The following is a 13,038-nucleotide window of genomic DNA, read 5'->3' on the forward strand; positions in this document are numbered from 1 at the left end:
CTCTAGAAGTATGCGAAACTACCAGGAATAACCAATCAAGGCTTTGTCAGTTCGAGGATAAAGATTCAAAACCAACCAACCAAACCAATGACACTCGTTGTTTTGCATGTTGTGATGTTTGTATTATCGGCCATCATTCTAGGGATTTGAGGAAGCTGCGACCCCACACCGAGCAATATGCCACGAAAATCCAGTCATGCACTGAGTAGCTCGAAGAAGCAATGACCAATTCAGTCCATTAGAGTGTAAGCTTACCAAACTACATTGTAGGCCTAACACTAGCACGGCAGTAACCATTGTTGAGTTATGGATAGTGAGTAACCTTCGTCTAACTCTTATGACACACAGAGTGTGCAACACATTACAGCTGCTGTCCAAGTGAAACCTGCCATGTGTTCATGTCAGGCTACAGTACAGTATTTGTTTATTGTTATTTCACAAAATCATTCCGCTGCTTGTTACATAAAGTAGTAGCCAGTTACTTTATTGCAATTGATTGATATTGATATCACTGACATTATATTGTGAGCATGAGCATTTTGCTAAAAAATACAGTTTTTTTTAACTAACATGAAATCAAGTTTAGCTAGACTAGACCTATATGATGCATTAAAGTTGGATAGGAAACTATTCATTCTGCACCTTTGGTTACTTAATGAAGCTTTTACCATTTGAGGTTCATGAGATATGGACGTTGGAACCATTGTTCCCCCTGCAGAAAAATGAAGGGACTTGAATTACCCATAAACATAAAAATTTCTTTAAATTATTTTGCATGCGATATTTTTTCACCAAAAGCAACACTTTAAACACCTGGTACCAACACAATTTCCAAAAAATGTTTTTAAGGACCTCCCTAATGCTTATGTTTGTAATATTGTATGGTAACAAATTTTTTGTTTACCAATCAAAACGCGCCTCCTCCCCCCCGAATGCAAACCGCACAAAAAAAAACATTATGAAGCACGGTTTATCGAGAAAAAAAAATGACAAGACATTTTAAAAGTGTTCTAAAATATATATGGTCATGCGTGTCGCCCAAACTTATCTTGTTTGGGAAACGAGCGAAACTGTGAGAAATTTCTTAAGTTTAATGAAAGAAACTAAAAAAGAATTATCGAATGGACATTTCATTTGAAATATTTTGCTTCACTTTGCTCCTCAAAGGGAGGCCAGATTTGGCATACCCCCCTATATTTTTTTTGATTACTTGAAGCACAGTAACGCCATGCACTTGGTTTTTCTTGACTTTTCCTAAAATTGCCAGGCGGATTTGATGATATTAAATTTGATGCTAAAAGTTGTGTAGTTTTCTTGTAAATTCAAGATTTTGATGAATTTTTGCTATTTCTAGCTAACTTCCAGCAAAGCGTGAAATGGATTACTTTGCGATAACAAGCAATAAGCTCATAATTGCTTCGTGCATCGATATGCGCGAGCTGAGAGAAACATCCTCTTGTTTTCCTTTGTTTGGTTTGACCTCAATAATACAAAGCGCGATATTTCTTATGCTGGCCTACAGAAGAACAGCCAGTGATCACAAAGCTTTTAATTAGAAACAATAATAGCACACGTTTTTTGCGTTATCAGCTCTACGAAGAATAGCAATCCATGATCAAAATAGTTGGTTATGTAGGCCACAAACTATTCAAAATAGTTGTTTCAAGCAGATAATATTCATTGACGAATAAAAAACGTTACAATAAGAAATCTTCCCTTGGGTAAAGACACGAAAAACCTGGTTTCGAAATAAACGTTCTACGGAAATGCTCTCATTGACAAAACTTGCAATTGAGGAAATGTATCACACTGCAAATGCTTTTGGGAGAAGCCGGAGAAATAGCGTTTTTGCAAACAGTAATTGTGAGATATACTCAAAATTATGAGATAGGCTCCATTTACACGTAGCAGTTAACTCGATGGCTACATGTCCCTTCCCTGCTTCATGTCGCCTACTTGTTATGTCCTGCATTTTTGTTTCACAGTGCACTGTGTGTTGTTCCAAAGAGCGAAAAATAAAGATGATAATGCCTCGTCTACACTACAAAATATTTTGTAATGTAGACGAGGCATAAAGCTAGGCGTCACATAAGACAAACAACAAATCAGCTTTCTTGATCATTGATTCAACATCTGAATGCGTTGCGCCAATGTATAAGAGGCTGGCTATTGTGAAGACCCGCCATTTATGAACGATTCGATTATACTAAAAGTGGAACAAACTAGTGGATCAAAGAATGAATAAACAATGCTGAGAAAACTAAATCTAAAGTGACGAACAATACCGATGTCTTCATTTATCTTGGAAAAATGTTGCCTAAACTTATCAACAAAAATACCGTAAATAACGGCAAGGATCCCGAAAGCAGAATTTGCTCGACTTTGGCATGAATTTAGTCAGACATCTAATAATTCCACACATACAACAACGGGCTCTCAACGGCTGTAAGATACATAATCAACCTGGTTCTGGGCGGTTTGTGTAACAGTTTAGGGGAAGGCACTACTTGAAATGATGCACCACACAAAAGATTTTCAATGAAGATTGAGTCTAAAAACCGAAGTGGATTGTGCTGCACAGTGACTTCAAGTTTAGGACAGAAAAGGCACAAAAATATCACGATAAATATAAAGACCTTGTGGGAAATTTTCGAGAATCATAACAGGATGCAAATACCATGAACGCGTAGTTTGCATGCTGCTATAAGCTGGCCGGCAACCACAGAGGTAGACAATACAGTCTGTTTATAATTCGATAACAGCGCAATAAACATTATAAATACGTAAACCGACAATTTTCTTTTGCAAACGTTTTACGTCTAATAGTAAATTTTTCCCAACAATTTTTTGTGAAGCGCTTGCAAACCACGGTTCTGTAAAATAATTCATCATTATTATTTTTTACTTCTCGGATATTGTAAAACGTTATCAGCAAAATCACAAAAAAAACATTTCATTACTTCAATGTAGTAGGCCTAAGAATTTTTTATAGAATTGTAGCCACGTTGTTTCAACAAAGAAGCCATTTTTTGGCAATATAAAGTTATAGAAAATAATTTGCAATCATGCAAATGTTTGGAAAGAATCTAGGAAGTCTTCTCACAATCTGGCACAAAATGATTATGTTTATTGTATCTCTGCAATATTTTTTACGACAAACTTTGAAGCTTCGTTATAATCATTTTTATCTTTGAAGTCAAAAGTTAATTTTTTTTGGCCAGAAACATAATCGCTGCCTTGCTGATGTTGTCGCCTTTACGCCATTTTTTGTCTTTCAAACAATAACGACCCAGTCAGCAATTCAGTCCTTTTATATTGATTCAACATTTGTAAACGTTAAATTTATGTAGATTTTCTGATGGTGGGTTATTTCAAATTTCCTTTGTTTACGCATGTTCCTCAATTCGCTGTTGCATTGTTTCGACGCTGGCGGACTATAAATGTATTTTCAAATTGATTGACACAATCTTCAATAAAAAGTGAGCTTCGAACTTAGCTTTGTTGATGTAAATGCTGTATTTTTTGTGGATGTAATTTATGAGTCATGTTTATAAACACCCGTAAGAGAAATGACTTATGATGTAGCCTGCATGATATTTGTGATGCGACTTCATACAAATCCACAATTTCAAAAGCACCTAATTTGAACTTAGAAATTTCAGATAATTTCAACAGCTTGTTCAATTGTCTTCTCTCTACTAAAAATATTCATACTACAAACTCAATTGTAGACCTAAAATATACAAACCAAGATGTAAACAGTTATTCAAGCAGACTAAGGTGTTACTTATGAGAAGTTTGGTTCCATAAAACTAGAAGCTAGCCATGAGTTTCGGAAAGCATTGGCTTAGGACAAAAATGTAAAACAACAAATGCCGTTTTGTTTTTTTCAAATTCGTGTAACAATGTTACTCTGATTGTAAGTACTTTAGAATTAATGAGTAGCCTATAATAAGATTTGCTCGCAAGTCATAAATCTTTATCAATGCAATGATTCGGCACACCGCACATACACTTCGTGAGTTGATCGAGCTCTTTGTTCTTCAGAACTGTGCATGAAATGGGATTAGCACAGTAATTAAACGGCGGCAAGATAAATCAAAATTGTCGTTTTTGGGTACCTTTGCAAAAATTGAAATATCAAGTTTAACATATAAAATTTTAGAATAATGACTTTTCAAACTTATAGACAAATGATCTTTTTTCACACCAGTGTAACTTCTGTTGAAATAGCACCAGTGAATAACACGTAATAGCTGATCGGATTTGATCCAAAAACGGCCCCCCCTTGAGCAGTTAACTTCCAAAAAAAGGTTGAAAAGCAAAGGGTTAATGGTCCCAGCATACAATAACTCTAAAATACGGTAACTTAAACATAGATTTTCTACACAATTTTTGCACCATCACTCAGTTTTAATAAGCTACCCTATAATAAAGTTACTATAAATTTAAAGTATAATTAAGCAACTGCACAAAAAATGTGTTGACAAAGTAGTCTTTTGTGTAGCTTAGCTTGTGTTTGGTTGTTTCAAATACAGTACTGAAGTGTATATATGTTGAATAACTTTTGCGTCACAGCAAGTACCTAGTGAAAAAAATACGATAGAAAATAAACAGTAGTAAATAAAAGTATCTGTAGAAGGCAAGATGGTATGCTCAATGGTAAAATAGAATTCGCGGTGAGATGTCGGCGCGACAGCATGTCCTGATCCTCAGCCAAAATATTGTCAATCTATCCAATATTAGCTTCGCGCTCGGGGTTCATCACTGATTTTTGCTGACTTTATTTCTGCAGGTGTTCATCCACCCTGAATATGTCTTTCCAAACGTCGATGCTGCCATTCTCAAGCTTGATCATCCAATTGCTTATGGCGCTTTCGTTACCCCCGTTTGTTTGCCTGGAGGTCACCAACCCGCTACTGGGGAAATTTGCTATATAACTGGCTTTGGGAGCACGTGTAAGTACAAAAATGCAACTTTCCCGTTCCCGTTTTGTTTCAAACTGAATTTTGAACTTTTCTTAAGCTTAGCTATTGTTGTGACATAGGCTATTGTTTGTTGGGGTAGACGTTACAACGCAACCACAACGAGCTAAATTCTACTTTTTTGTAATAAAGCTTTTTTCGGAGCGTCGGCGGCTGTTCTTCAGGAAGCCAGCGTTCCCATCACTGATGATAACATTTGCAAAGAAGCTTACGCAGCGGCAGAGTACCAAGTCAATTCGACGTACCAAATTTGTGCTGGTAGGGGAGAGGGTGGACAAGATGCATGCCAAGGTAAATTGTTGGGCCACATCAAATGTAGTTACAGCCTGATGCTGCATGAAATGTCATCAGTTTACAAATTACAAAAAATGAAAGTTCATCATTATCATCCAAACTCGTTTGTGTCTCATTAGTGAGGGTGGCCGATTTTTTTCTTGCAGCGATTGCTTTCATTCCTATTCTCTATCTCGTTCTATTGATCGCATCTTCCTGCGTTCCGACTTTGTCTATCTCAATCTTTACATGTTCTTTTTGGACATCTTCGTTTCTTCTCATATACCTTTAAAGTCAATGTCTTTCGAAGAAAACTTCTCCTTTTGCACATGTTTATGCCACCTTGCTCAGTTTGCCCTGGCAGATTGTTTAATAGTCTCCCTCGTGTCTGTAGCATATCCATTAATTCTTCAGTCTTTTTCTCTCTCCTAGTTTTTGCACCACTTATTGCTCTCACTATTGCCCTTTCCGTTCTTTTCAGAATTGCAAGTTCATTTCTCTTACTATCCCTGTTTCGCTGCGGTGCAATATTGCAAGCCGCACACAACTCTGATAGACTTTCTCTTTTATTTTTAACGAAAACGTTTTTACGTACAACATTTCTTCATACTCCCTCAACATTTCCCAACCTTTTTGTCACAGCTGCTTCGTATCCACCACTTCCATTTATTGGATAATCCAAATAACATAAGTTGGCCACTATTTCAATTCCATGACAGAAACTTTCTTCGCAATCCTCAACTAAATCTTTTCCCTTATCATATTTCTCACAAATAAAACATTTGCCAGTCTTGGTTTAGCTCTCCACGTATTAACAGATGGTGCATAAATCCACTTACTACACCCATTGTGTTTAATCAAATCTTCATCACTCTCTTTCCACATATTGCGCGTGGGTCGACTTTGCTCGTTACAACCTTCCGCTCCACTCATCATCACTTTCGTTTTTTTTCTGTATTTGCCTTCAAACCCTTTGTCTCAAATGCTTCCTTCTTTTCAAAAACTTTTTTTCTAATTCCTCCGTACTATCACTGGTCAAGACCAGGTCATCTGCATACAAAATTTGCTCAGCAAACTCTCCCTTCTCCCTTCAGTCACAACATCAATCACGATAGCAAATATAAGAGATGACAGCATTAATGCTTGGTGTGCCCCCGACTTTCACAAAAAATCATCCGAGTACTAACTTGTACCAACTTTTACTTTTGTCCTCGCACCTTTATACATCAACAAGCAACGTCACTGCCCTTACTAGCACCTCGGCTGCCTATCTATCCTTTTCACATTGCCCATTCCATCACTTTTCTTGAGACTCTGTCAAACACCTTCTCTAGTCAACAAAGCACATGTACAGTCTTTTCTCTTTTTCTTTGTAGGTCTATGCTTCTTGCATTCTTCTCAAAATAAGCAAAGCAGCTGTTGTTCCCGTCCCCACCATGAACCCGTGTTGCATATTAGCCTATCTAATTCTACCACATTTCTTAACCGCTTTTCGAATACTCGTTTTACAGTTTTCATTTCATGATCTGACAATTTCACTCCCCTACATGCACTGCAACTTTTTACATCCCCTTTTTCCTTAAATAATGGCACAACAATGCTTTCTTTCCACTCTTGTGGCATAGTATAAAATACAAAAACAAAGTAAGTAGGCTAGTGAAGAAATAGTATTACTAGACGGTTTGTTTGCTTACGTGTTGTTTTAATTCTTCAATCTGTGCATTAAGTATTATCTTTAAATCAAATAAGTTATAGTTATTACTATCTGAAGCCTTATCAGCCTGTTTCACCTTTAACGGATCATCAGAAGAACTTCTGGTTCTTCTGATGATCCGTTAAATTACTTAATTACTTAAGTACTAATTACTTAATTCCTAATTACTTAATTCCTAATTACTTAATTACTAATTACTAATTACTAATTACTTAATTACTAATTACTTAATTACTAATTACCAATTACTAATTACTAATTACTAATTACTAATTACTTAATTACCAATTACCAATTACTCAATTACCTAATTACCTAATTACCTAATTACTAATTACTTAATTACTTAATTACTTAATTACTTAATTACTTAATTACTTAATTACTTAATTACTAATTACTACATACTTAATTACTACATACTTAATTACTTAATTACTAATTTACTAATTACTACATACTTAATTACTACATACTTAATTACTTAATTACTTAATTACTTAAATACCTACTTGCTTAACATTTATTTAATTACCTACTGTATTATATTTTTTAATTACGTTGTACAAATAAATCTGTTTGCTTGTAGATGACTCCGGCGGCCCATTGGTTTGTCAGCGATGCAATAGTTGCGACTGGTACATTGCTGGAATTGCGTCATTTGGAAGGGACTGTGGTATTTCTGGTAGTTATGGAGTTTACACGCGACTTTCGTACATTGAAAAATGGGTTGCTAATATCACTGGTTCACCATTCGTGCAAAATACTTGCGTCAAGCCAGGTAATAAGAATTCAAAATGCAATTTATATTTGATGTGCTCACTCACAGAAATATCTACGAACTACTCACTGACTTGTAGAAGCATGTTTTCACTTTGGAAGCTTTAGGAAGCTCAACTACGGATACAGGTTTTCATTTGCGATCTGTATTAGTATCAGGAGCTTATTGACGACCGGACCAGTCACAATTACCAGTTTAATCTTATTCTTATCTTATTTGATCTTTCATATTTATTTATTTTAATATTTATTTTTATCATATCTTATTTGCGCCAAGCAAGATAAGCATTCAAAATGTAATATAAACAATAAATACTATTAATAGTACAAAAAAGTGCTCAATGCCAAGTAAAAAGTGAAGCAGAGCAAATTGCATGCAAAATGTAATATACATGTGTAGGCTATATACATCACTGCATACCTTTCATGGCCAGCAAGCTTTATGTTCTTCTATATTAGTTTTACCAGTTTATTCTCATCTTACTTGAATAAAGGTTTCCTTGAAACCAAATTAAGGTAGGCTACTGGATATAAACTTGGATTTGGAAATTAGGTTTTTAATATCTTGTGATGTGAATGTTCTTTGCAGTTTGGGACGTTTGGTCAAATTGGGGAGAATGTTCAAGTACTTGTGGAACTGCAACAAGAACACGCGAAAGGAGATGCTTAAATGGGGAGGTTGGAGATCCCGGATGTACCGGACAAGACATTAAAACTCAACAATGCAACTTGCCAAGTTGTGAGTGCACATGGCTGGTCCTGGCCACTATCATGGATTGGATTTAATTTGCGTGAACAACTTTCAAGATATTCTAAAATCCAGCCAAACCCAGCTTCATCATTTTATATCGTTAACGAGTGTTTTGTGGTAGTATAATTTACTTTCGCAATTTAACACTAGAACGGCCGAAAAAAAAGTATACCTCCAACGGCCGCTCGTATCGAAATCGACACTTTTCACAAAAACTTTATTTTTCCGCAAAATTAGCAGTAAGATTTCGTTTTATGTTACAGTGATAAAACTATCTGAAGCACTTATTACTTTTGTCACCTATTTGCGCTGTTCATTTGTTGGTTTTAGACAAAAATTATGACGTAGGCTACCAGGTTTTGATCAGTTCGAAGCTTGACTGTATCTGTATCTTGACTTTGTACGATGATCTAAAAATTCAACAGAGCGAAGACATAATTATCATAAAAATAGCACAAAGTTTTCTTATTCAGGAGAAGAAAAAAAATCAAACAAGCCAACAACACTTTACGCAGTGCAGCCTTTGCACTCTGTAACTTTCCAGTCACCATTACCACACTTCCCACTTTTCGATAGTGGCCGCAAATGGTAACTGTATTGTTTTTGCAATAATATCCAGCACATTTTTCCGCGTTTTTTAGATAGTCGTCCCTGCTCTTCTTCTCTCTGCAGTGTCGCCTTGCGTTTCAGCACATGAGCAGTTCTCAAGAGCTCTCAAGGAGCTGGAGGATAAAATCACGTCGGCTGATGTTGCTGCTGGAACGTTTTCTAAAAATAATCCAAGAGTTCAAAGCTGCAATATCTATCATATTTGTCCAAACTGCAAGAAGCCATTTTTTACTTGCTGCACGTGTGGTGTACTTTCTTGCCATTAGATCAAACACATCAACTGCTACTTTGTTTTGGCTATAAAGATGAATCACAGAGGGTTTCTTTTTCTCTGTTGCATCAATACTGGAGCTGTCATGCATAGTCAAAAGGACATTTGCATTTTTTTGCACAGATAGTTTACAAACATGCAGCTGTTCGTTGAATTGTAGAAGAATTTACTGGAAAATCTTTCTCCTCCACCCTTGGTCATCTCCTTTGTTAGTCCTTTACTGTTAGCTCGAACAGTTCCAACAATGGTTATATTTCTTTTCTGTAGTAAACCAGCAAGATTCACCCTAGTAAAGAAGTTAACTGTTGTGACGTTGTACCCGCTTTGTCTGTGTAAATTGGTGGTGATCTTGATCATTACATCCTCGGGGAGAAGCCTTCCATTTCGTTGCTCTCTTTCAATAGTTCCGAGGTACGATAAGTACGGTACTGTATTGCATACGTATTTTAAATGAACCTCGGCTAATACCCAGAATTTCATGCCAAACTTGTCAGGTTTGTTTGGCATGAACACAATAAAAGGACATCTGTCTTCCATTGGAAATAGCTGTTCATCGATTGGTAGGCTCCAATCCGGAGTGTAATTGTTGATGCAATTAGCAACAAGTCCTTCCAGTAGCTCTCGAATATGAATAAACTTATCTGTTGCAAATCGCTGATAGATTTGTGAAAGGTATTTCTAAACTCAGTAGGATGACCTAAAATCAAGCCGAGCGATAGTACACATCAAGCCAAGTGTTGAAAAATTACCATGAGAAACGCTATAAGTAACTGTGAAAACTATTGAATTAGTTTTTTCACACAGAAAATCTTTTATACTTTACAAATCTTATTAAATTTGTATGAGGTGTCGATTTCGACACCTCGGCCGTTGGAGGTATATTGTAGATAACATTGTAGATTGTAGATAACATAAAAATATTTTTTAGAAAAATATTACTGAACTATAAAATTTAAGCATAATTGGGAAGCTACTGAAAGTTTGAAAATGATTGCGATAACAATTGCGATAACGTTGCGCTAACAATTAAGGCCCAAAATAGTGAACTAAATTTCTAAAAGTGTCGATTTCGACACCTCGGCCGTTCTAGTGTTAAGTTGTGGTCACAGCGGAAAATCATATATCTTCATGGGAAAGTTGTAGGATAAAATTTCCAAATTCTTCGTCTGTATGCGATGACCGAAAGAAACACTTTTTTGAAAAAGTCTTTTCACAAATTGTATTTCAGCGAAGAATAGTCACAGGCTGTTAAAAAATAGAGCGCAACACGGTACGCACTAACGCACAAGACAACTTGTCACCACAAAACAGATTTCTGGATAAAGAACGAAAATTTCGTCTAGCTCAGTGATTCTCAAACTGGGGTCCGCGGTCCTTTTGGGGTCCTCGAGACAATTTTCTGGGACCGCGAAGCACCTTCCAAAAAATCAACACGAACCCGAAGAAAAAAATTTTGTGGGAAGTAAAAATTTTCAGGCAACTTATTTTCCAAACCAAACTTAACAGATATATTTTAGTAAGCTGGCTTGGCATCCCTCCACACAGTTTTTTAAGCCTGACCTTTCGTTTGATTGTGATAGTCTTTGTTTCGTTTCTATCGCCTTTGTGACATCAAGGAGTGCATAGTGGTGACGTACTCCTATCGCGTTTACCAAATCAAGAACAGAATTACAAAATATACTTGACTAAAAAGAAGATAGGCGAAGTTGATTAAGGCTGTTTTTTTACTGATTTAAGTTTTGAATTGAATGCTTTTCCGAACTTTTAGCTTTTTTAGCCTTAGCCAAATTAATCTAAAATTAAGAACTTTTTAATTTTACTAGGCTACTTGAATTTTTAACTTAAATTTGAGTACAAAAAGTGAAAATGACTCAGCCCCGAAAAAAATTAAGATTCAATGATTCCAACGTTCAATTTGGTTTCACTGTGATACATTTTGGAGGATTCACTGTGATACATTTTTGTAGAAGAAAAGCCGCAGTGCGTGCTATGCTGTAAAGTTTTAGCAAGTTCTCTTCTAAAACCTAGCAAGCTGAAAAGACATTTGGTAACAAATCACCCAGATTTTCAAAACAAAGATGCGGAATTTTTTTAAACAGCATGCTGATAGTTTAGTTAGGTCAAGATTTAATAGCACTAGTGATCAATGAAAGGAAAATACTGCAGGGTTAAGGGCTTCCTACGAAGTTGCAAGAAAAATAGCTATCGCTAAGAAGCCTCACACCATCGGAGAACAATTGATCCTGCCTTGCTGCCAAGTTATTGTATCAAACGTTTTCGGAGAATCTGAAGATCAAAAGCTGAAGCAAGTGTCTCTGTCAAACGACTCTGTGAGGAGAATATCTGAGCTATCGGAAAACATTTTGTCGCAGGTGGTGTCAAAGATACAGAAGTCAATGTCACATTGATACCTAGCTCAAAACATGTTGGATGTAATGCATAATATCAAGATCATATTGAACCAAACGGAACCTATAACATAGAACTGATAACACCCAAGCAGGTGCACCCATTTGATTGACGTGTGCATTTTTAATTGCATGTAACAAATAAATTATTATTTACCGTTTTTACGCTAATTTGCCTTAAGTTTTTGGGGGACCGTGAGTCGTTGAAAAAATCGCAAGGGGACCGTTCAACAAATCTTTTGAAAAAGTTTGAGAACCACTGGTCTAGCTAGTACGCAAAGCAGAACTGTTTAATATCTGACATTCTGACCAGCTTTCTCATCGACAATCTACAAAATGACGAAACCGATTGCCACATTTCAAACGCACATAACTCGCCTCTATGACGTAACAGTTAATATGGTTTGTTGTGCAATTTCACGCGAGGTGAATCTGACTGATGCAATATTTCATAATTCACACGAGTTCAATCTGGCTGATGCAATATTTCATAATTCGGAATCATGCAAGACCTCATCGTTTACAGAAATATTCCATAACATAAGACGCCAGGTAAATTATGACGTTAAAGGTTTTATGTTTTATTTGGGGAACGATTGTCCGTCACAAGTAGAAAAACACTGTTAGGAAAAATGATTTTTCATAAAGCAAACCGTCAATTTATAGAAGAAAGAAATATCACAGACGTCATGAATTGTTTGTTCTTCAACCAACCATCAAATCAGTTCTTCTTTACATTGATTCAAAAGTGTTTCTAACAAATTTAAAAACGACTGATATAGGCCTACTGGCTGGCACGTCTTTAATATTGCAGACCTATCGAAAATTTGTGATTAAATCAATCAGTTTGTGATTAAATCAATCATTTTTGCCTTTTCCCAGCAGTTTGAAGGTTAAAGGTCAAAATTAAGTTTCTTACTTTGCGTAATGAGATTTTACCAACCACCTCGTTCTTTCCTTTTGTGCAGGTGCAAGGTGGTCAGACTACACTGTCGGTGTGTGCTCTCAAAGTTGTGGAGGAGGTACTCGAGTGAGCACGAGAAGTTGCATTGGTGGAAATGTTGGCGACGATGGGTGTATCGGTGAAGAAACCATGGAAGAGGTAAAAATGTAATGAATGTTGAAAAAGTTATGTGTTAAAAGGACAATCGACAAACGGATACAATCATTTCTGTCAATAACTCTTTGATGTAAGTGAAACGCTTAAATTAAAACTTCATTCCTTATTAAAAACTTGCCTATTAACA

The sequence above is a fragment of the Aplidium turbinatum genome, chromosome 6 (genome assembly GCF_918807975.1).
Source record: "Aplidium turbinatum chromosome 6, kaAplTurb1.1, whole genome shotgun sequence".
Classification (NCBI taxonomy): Eukaryota; Metazoa; Chordata; class Ascidiacea; order Aplousobranchia; family Polyclinidae; genus Aplidium; species Aplidium turbinatum.